This window comes from Lepidochelys kempii, chromosome 9 (genome assembly GCF_965140265.1).
Source record: "Lepidochelys kempii isolate rLepKem1 chromosome 9, rLepKem1.hap2, whole genome shotgun sequence".
Lineage (NCBI taxonomy): Eukaryota > Metazoa > Chordata > Testudines > Cheloniidae > Lepidochelys > Lepidochelys kempii.
Genome location: NC_133264.1, coordinates 65,143,215 through 65,150,327, shown reverse-complemented (window position 1 = coordinate 65,150,327; position 7,113 = coordinate 65,143,215).

Sequence of the window (7,113 nt, the reverse complement as noted above, 5' to 3'; positions counted from 1 at the left end):
GCTGTACACTTTCCTCCAAAGCATCTGCTGCCTGCCACAGGTCACAAGGCTAGATGGACCATGGATCCGACCAGGATGTAAATTCCTACATTCTTACTTAAAAAACGTTGTGCAGCATCGCTGGTGCAGAATGACTGCCTCCCTCCACAGCCCAGGTGGCTGTGAGGCCTAGAAAGAGCGCAGGGTACAGATGCTACAGTAGCCATATCACTGGACTAAACCACAAGCAGGTACACAAGGAGGAATCACGCTGCACAGGGAAGCCAGACACAACCAACTAAGTGCTTTAAGCAATCAGCAGCAGGTTAGATCTGCAGAACAACGATAGGGCATCTACATCTGCCAGGGCAATTACAAAGAGGGGTAACCTGAGTGCTGAGAGGTAAAGAAAAACCATTTGAAACTGCTGTCCCACCCTGAGCAGATTGTGGATGGGGGATCACGGAAGAGGCAGACAAACTTCCACACATCAGAGGCTGCAAGTTGGGCAGTACCTACTCCAAGGAAGCTCTCACTAAATGAGGGCATGGTAAGCCAATACATGGGCCCCATTGTCCATGTAAAGAGAGGTCACCAAAGAATAATACTCAGTACTACATAGCACCTCCCATCAAGGAGCTCATCCCCTTTACAAACATCAAGGAATTCACCCTCCCAGCCCTGGGAGGCAGGGATGTATTGCCTGCTCCAATGCTTTAAATCACAATGATACCACCTAGTTCTTAAATAACCCCAGAGATCACCAAGTAGTTTACCAGGGAAGTCAGTATCATTATCCCCATTTTACAGATGGGCAAACTGAGGCACAGAGAGGTGATATGACTTGCCAAAGGGGACAGCTGGTTGGAACAGAACCACATCTCCTGAGCTGCAGTCCAGGGCCCAATCCACTTGACCACCCTGCTTCTATAGGATCATCTCTCCTCTACACGCAGATTGCCTAGCAACTTGGATGTCCCCTCTACTTCCTTCAAAGGAACAAGGCCCTATAGATACAAAACCAAGTACCTTGGCCACCTTCCTCCCTGTCCCCATTGACTTCAAAGAAATAGATACAACTTTTAAGCTGTCAGGACTAATCACATACAAAATCCATTCAGCGTGTAGCAGTGGTATGGGTTAACAGTTAACAGCCCTTATTTTTTTTCTTCATTTGATTTTTTGTTTCACTCTTTAAAGCACTTGTTTTAGTAAAAGGAGGAGTGTTTTGACCACAGGACCGGTATGGTAGAGGATGGGCAAATGGGGATAGAGCAATACACCCTTATAAAGTAGGAAAGACTAGCATACACTCTCCCATGCTTCATTTTTTTTTTATATAAAACCTTGAAACTACATTACCACTGTTCTTTTTCATAACAGTTACTGAATTTCCTACAACATAAAGTCTCACTTACTGCTAAGAAACCTTAAAAAGTCTAGTGGGTCCATTCAAATGAGCCTCCAAACCCTCAGCTCCACATCTCTTAAGCTTCTCTAAATCTCCTTGGCTTACAGACTGGGCTGGAGGTGTCAAGAGATTTCCACTGAACTAGAGTTTTATACCACTTTCATTTCCATGGCATCCAAGCACCTAATTCCTGGTCCCAGGTGGACCGGAAATTCCATGAGACTGGCCTCCACCATGGGCTTGGCCTAGACTAGGGACATTTACAAAAATGTCTTGCACTATTGCTCAAACATTGCAGCTCCATCAGTGGTAACAAGGTTGGAAGCCCTACAGTAGCCAAGCAGCAGGAATGTTAAGCATCAGCTCGTTCACAGCAGATTTTATCAAGCGTACTTCAAAGGCTGGCAGTGGCAGCAGTCAGAAGCTCTTCCACAGCAGGGCTCCCAACATTAACCACCTCAGGGGAGCTGAACCAGTGTCTATTACTGTTATCATTTGTATTGCATTAATGCCTAGGAAACCTAGTTATGGACCATTGTGCCAGGCACTGTACAAACAGAACAAAAAGATGCCCCCTACCCCAAGGAACTTACAGTGTAAGAGAGAGGGGCATTTTTGAAAAACAGTATAGCCAGAGATCTTTCAGAGTTTCATCTGTTTCTTAATTTAGTCGGGGACCAGAAATGAAGAGGCACGTGCAAACAAAAGGGAAACAATTGCTAAACTTTTCCAAGCCTCAACAATGTTTCAGTTCAAGTTTGAAAGACAGTTAAATCAGTTTATATTACTTTTAGCCGGTTCACCCATCCATAGGCCTCATTTGGAGGCATTTCTTTCAGATGAACAAAGACATGGAACTCATGCCAAGATGAACAAAGACATGGAATTCTGTCATCAGGCTGATTCTGTCTTGCATTCCCAGGACAGGCTGCGCTTCTCTCTTGGATTTTTCACCCCTGCCTTGCATGAAAGAAAAAGAAAAAGCCCTTTCATTGTATCATCATCACTGTGGACTCACAATCCCCTTGTAAGATTCTGAGTCATGGCAATGATCAGTCTCTAGCTCTCAGAGAATAAGCTGTTCTCTGTCTGGGCTGCTCAGAGCTATTTTGCATTGATTTATGCAACTCCCAAAAGAAAATCTATCCCAGAGCTATGTGTCAGACCCAGGGTCTGGATGGACATAGAACTGCTACCTTGGCTCCTGCCATCTGAAGCGCAAATCTTAATGAGGTGTATCTGGGTGGTCTCTGTTCCAGTCACTTGGTTCATGTCAGGGACTATGGGGATCCTTCTGTACCCTAGAGCAGAATTTCTTTATTCTTTTCTTTAAATTCTATTTATAAGCCTGTGTGGTGCTGTCAGACAAGTGTTTCCATCAAAGGAAACCCAAGGTATGCTGCTCACTGCTCTAAATCTCAAGGAAAGTAATATCACAGCGTTAAATCCAGAGAGCAGCTTGTTAACATCATCACTGGTGCCACACATCAAAGAGGGACGAGCAACGATAAACGGCCTCGCTGGAGCACTTACGTTAATAATCCAGTGCCTTCCCAACGTGACTTCAAGTAAGACATGAAACTGCGCTTGAATCCTATTGAAAATTTTGGGGCTCATTGACATAGCTCGCTCCTGGGCACAGCGCAGGTGACAAAGGTGACTCTGAGTCACCCTCCAGCTTCCCACAATCCTGGCGGTAGCCAGGGGCCAATCAAATTAGAGCGGCATGAAGGGTGCTCTAATTTATGTCAGCTTGTAGTGGGCTCCCCAAGGGACTCTTACGTCAATGAGGAATCTCAGCTGTCCCACTGGGGCTGCTTTCCAGCTAGTTCGCATTGCCCATGCAGCACAAAGCAGCCAGAAGTAGAGTGAGGATCTACCCGCTAATTATTTATTGATGAATGAGCAACTCAGAATCTGGTGGATTCCTGAACAGAGCGGCCAAGCCAGAGCTCAGCTGTAAATTAAGTGAAAACGCATGAGGCTAGCAGAGGTATTGAGGGGCATCAACAGGAAAACAAAAAACTGATGGGGAGTAAGGGGAGCAGAGAGAACACGTCTCCTTCAGACCTCCCAGGGCTGCACTTATGAACCAACTCTCATTTCAGAGACCAGGCTTCTACTGTGAAACTCTGCTCCATGCTCAGTGTGTGACCTTACCCCCTCTCTGTACCTTTTCCTTCATCTGGAAAATGGAATCCCCATCACCTCTGCAAAGTGCTTGGAGATCCTTGAAGGAACAAAATACAATATATTCCTTATTCTTCAGGTGCATAAAGTGCCTGCATTCTCCCTGAACCCCACCCTCCATCACATAAATCTAGTATGTTAACAACACCTATTCAAAAATAAAGTCTTTCTGCTGTGGTACAAGTTGCCTTTAACACATTCTGAGTATCTGAGCGACATTGGCCCCTGCTTAGATTATTAAGCTCCTGGAGGCAGGGACCACCTTTGTGATGTGTGTTTGTACAGCACCTGGCATGATGGGTCCTGCTCCACACCTGGAGATCCTAGGAGCTATGATGATACAAAGAATAAATAATAATTGCCGCATTCAAGTCATCCATCCTGCTCTCATGCACTATGTTTCTATTACACATTTTAATGATTAGTCTAGGTATTTATACCACACTTGTTGGCCCGGCATCTGAGCACAGCATCCCTCGTTAGCAAACCCACAAAATGAGGAGGGGTGGCTGGGGTTTCCCCCTCTGGAGAGGATTCAGAAAGGAAAGTGGGAGAATTCCAGATGGACAGGCTCTGAAATCAATATGCTCTCTCGGTGCTGCTCTCTGCTGGCCATGGGGTGGAACTACAGCTATTTCAGAAACTGAATTCAGAAACCTTTCCTGACATATAAATATTGTATGGGAAAACATACCCGCATATACAGACCCTACATCCCCATCAGTTACACCCCATAACAGGAGAGCAAAGGAAAGACTGCAATTCAGAAGTCAGCCGGGGCAGGGTGCAGGAGACTAGCCCTGTGATTTGCACGAACTCATGCTCAGGTGGCTCTCTCTGGAGTTGAAGTCAGAGCTGTTGCCAAAAGACCAAGTATGCAGAGTAAGAGAAGACAGCAATGTCAGGGGCGAGTGCTCATGGCTTATTTATTGCAGCTACATTCAGGACAAAGGAACAACATGTGAAAGCCACCGTGGAGCAAGATAAGGGGCTCCTTCCTTTTTTAACTCACCTAAGCAGCATTAGCATACGCTCTCACCTGCAACAGCTGTTACAGCAGCTTCTCACTAGCGGCCCTCGATTGCTACTCAACTCCTGCTGCTCCCTGCTTTGGACCCCGCAACAGAAGGTTTTAGAACAGGCAGGAATGTGGAGCATCCTTGTCGCATCACAGCTTCCACAACTTACCTCAGTGCACATTTCTAATGCCCCCATCCCCAAAGGTGCTTGGCACTGTAAACTCATCAATAGGATTTCTGAGCCAGCTGAAACCCACTGTGCAACAGCTGATTTATGACAGGTCACCAGCAGCATCCCAACAGAAGGAGGAGAAGCAAGAGTCCAGCATGGCGGGATCAGTTCTGATGGGTCCGCAGAGCCTGCTCCAGAGCTGGAACCCCAGCAGCTGACATTGCCTGTGCTCTTCCAGTGTGAACACAGGCACGGAGCCAGGCGAGAGGGGTATGTCACATTGATCCTATCACCAAAAGGAGGAGGTCTGGAAGGTCTCAGGGGAGTAACTTCAACAGGGCCAATTTTTTAACATGAGATGTATTCTGGAAAGTACCAGAATCCACACGGGGTGTGACACACGTAGCACAAAGACACACCTCTGTAAAAACATACCTTAATGCTGGCCTCTAAAGCTTATAGCAGGTCACACTCCACATTCCTGCAATCCTAAGTGTCTCTGCTGAGACTTTCCAACAAGAGGGCCGGTTAGTGCCAACTGTGGTGGTTTAATCATGTGGCCACCTGGCCTAAGTAAATCTAAGAACCACATCATCATCGAGGTAAGCCACAAACCAGCTGTCAGATCACAGTGAACGTCAATCAGCACAAACTTTAACAGCAAAGGATAGCATGAGGTGATTAGCACCAAATAGGATCCAATGTGTGGCAGGACTTTAGATACAGCCCCCAAAGGGACCAAAATAACTTGCACAACCACCACTTGAGGGCTTGTCTCGCTGAATAGGTAGGGCGCAGCACGTTGGAGTGTGAATCTGCCCCGCGTTAGCTAGTGGACACTGCTACTGCACACTAACACTTCCCTGATGCCTTCTGATCCACTCCACTTTGAAATGGAAGCAGACCAAAGTGCACCAGGGAACATTTTAGGCATGACAGCAGGGTCCACGTGGATAGTGAGTGCGCAACAGGCTAATGCACTGTCAATTTAACAAGCAGAAAGATGGGGTGCAACTGTTCATCTAGACAAACCCTGTTGATTTTGAACCAGATTAAACTAGGGCTGCACTTATTGGCCTATATGGCACAGCACACAAGCCAGCCGAAAAGGAGTATGTGCAGGCTCATGTCTTTGCACAGGCTTTCCGATGAACAGTTTCAGTTAGACATGTCCCTCCATTAGCATGTTTTTATCCAGGCTGTCCAGTCGTTAGCTGTAATTGGACAACGTCTATATTGTTATGTTAATGGTCAAAAGTGCTAATGCACTTTGCCTTGCCTTGAAAACCCTGGAGGCTTTTTAACAAAACCATCTGGGAACTGACATCCAAGAGTTTGATTTATTCTCTGACACTAAATGGAATATTAAGTTTTGTAGTCAGAAATGAAGCCAGTTTAAGCCAGCTACCGCTAACAAAAGAACTAAAGAGCTGCCATACCGGGTCAGACCATGGTATCCTGTCTCTGGCAGTGATCTGTAACAAAGCTTCAGGGGGTGTACAGAACAGGGCAATTATGTTCTGCTGGAACACTGATGTAGTTCTGCTCCTCCATTCAGGCTTCTGGGGCCAGGGCAGGCTGCCTCTCAGCAGCACTGGTTTTGGTGACAGGAAGGGCAGGTTAATGGTGTGAAAAGCACTCTCTGCATCAGGGTGGAGACCCTTTGTTATTGTCCAGTAGCTCAGCCAGCACTTTCTAATCCCTCCTCTTTTCATGCTCATACAGTGATTACTAAAACAGTGCTTGGCAAACTGTACCTCATCCCCCTCTCCGACTTTCCTGAGCATTAATTCCCAATCCAGTGCACAGCACTCGTCTGACAAACCAAACCGTGCACCAAGCTCAGGTGAAGGAGGAGGATGCTATTATGTCTTCAGGATAGAGGGCCTCACCTCCGTGTGCTCCGTTATTGGAGAACGGTTGGGGCCTGTCAATGGATTTGTTCACAGAAAACCAAGAAGAACAAATCCCCCTTCCTACAGTGACAGAGTACCTTTTCCTCTGAAGGATCCCAAAGCAGAACGGGCCAAATTCAGCAACAAAGATAGCAGAGGAGGAATGAACTTACAGGAGGAATGACCTCTGTCCTGCCTAAGGTTCACTCAGCAGAACTTCACCTGCAGCATTCCATGCCAGCAGTTGAGGGTTCTCCATCAACAATGTTGCATGACAATTTTTAGAAAGAGAATACAAATAAACTTCTCTAATTGAAATTGAGCCAACACACTGATGGATTAGAGAGCATATGTGCTGCTATGCTACAAGGGTTATGGGCCAGGCCAGAATGGGGACATGAGTGGCAAACAAATCTATGCCTCCGGTAGATTCCTGCACTGAAATCA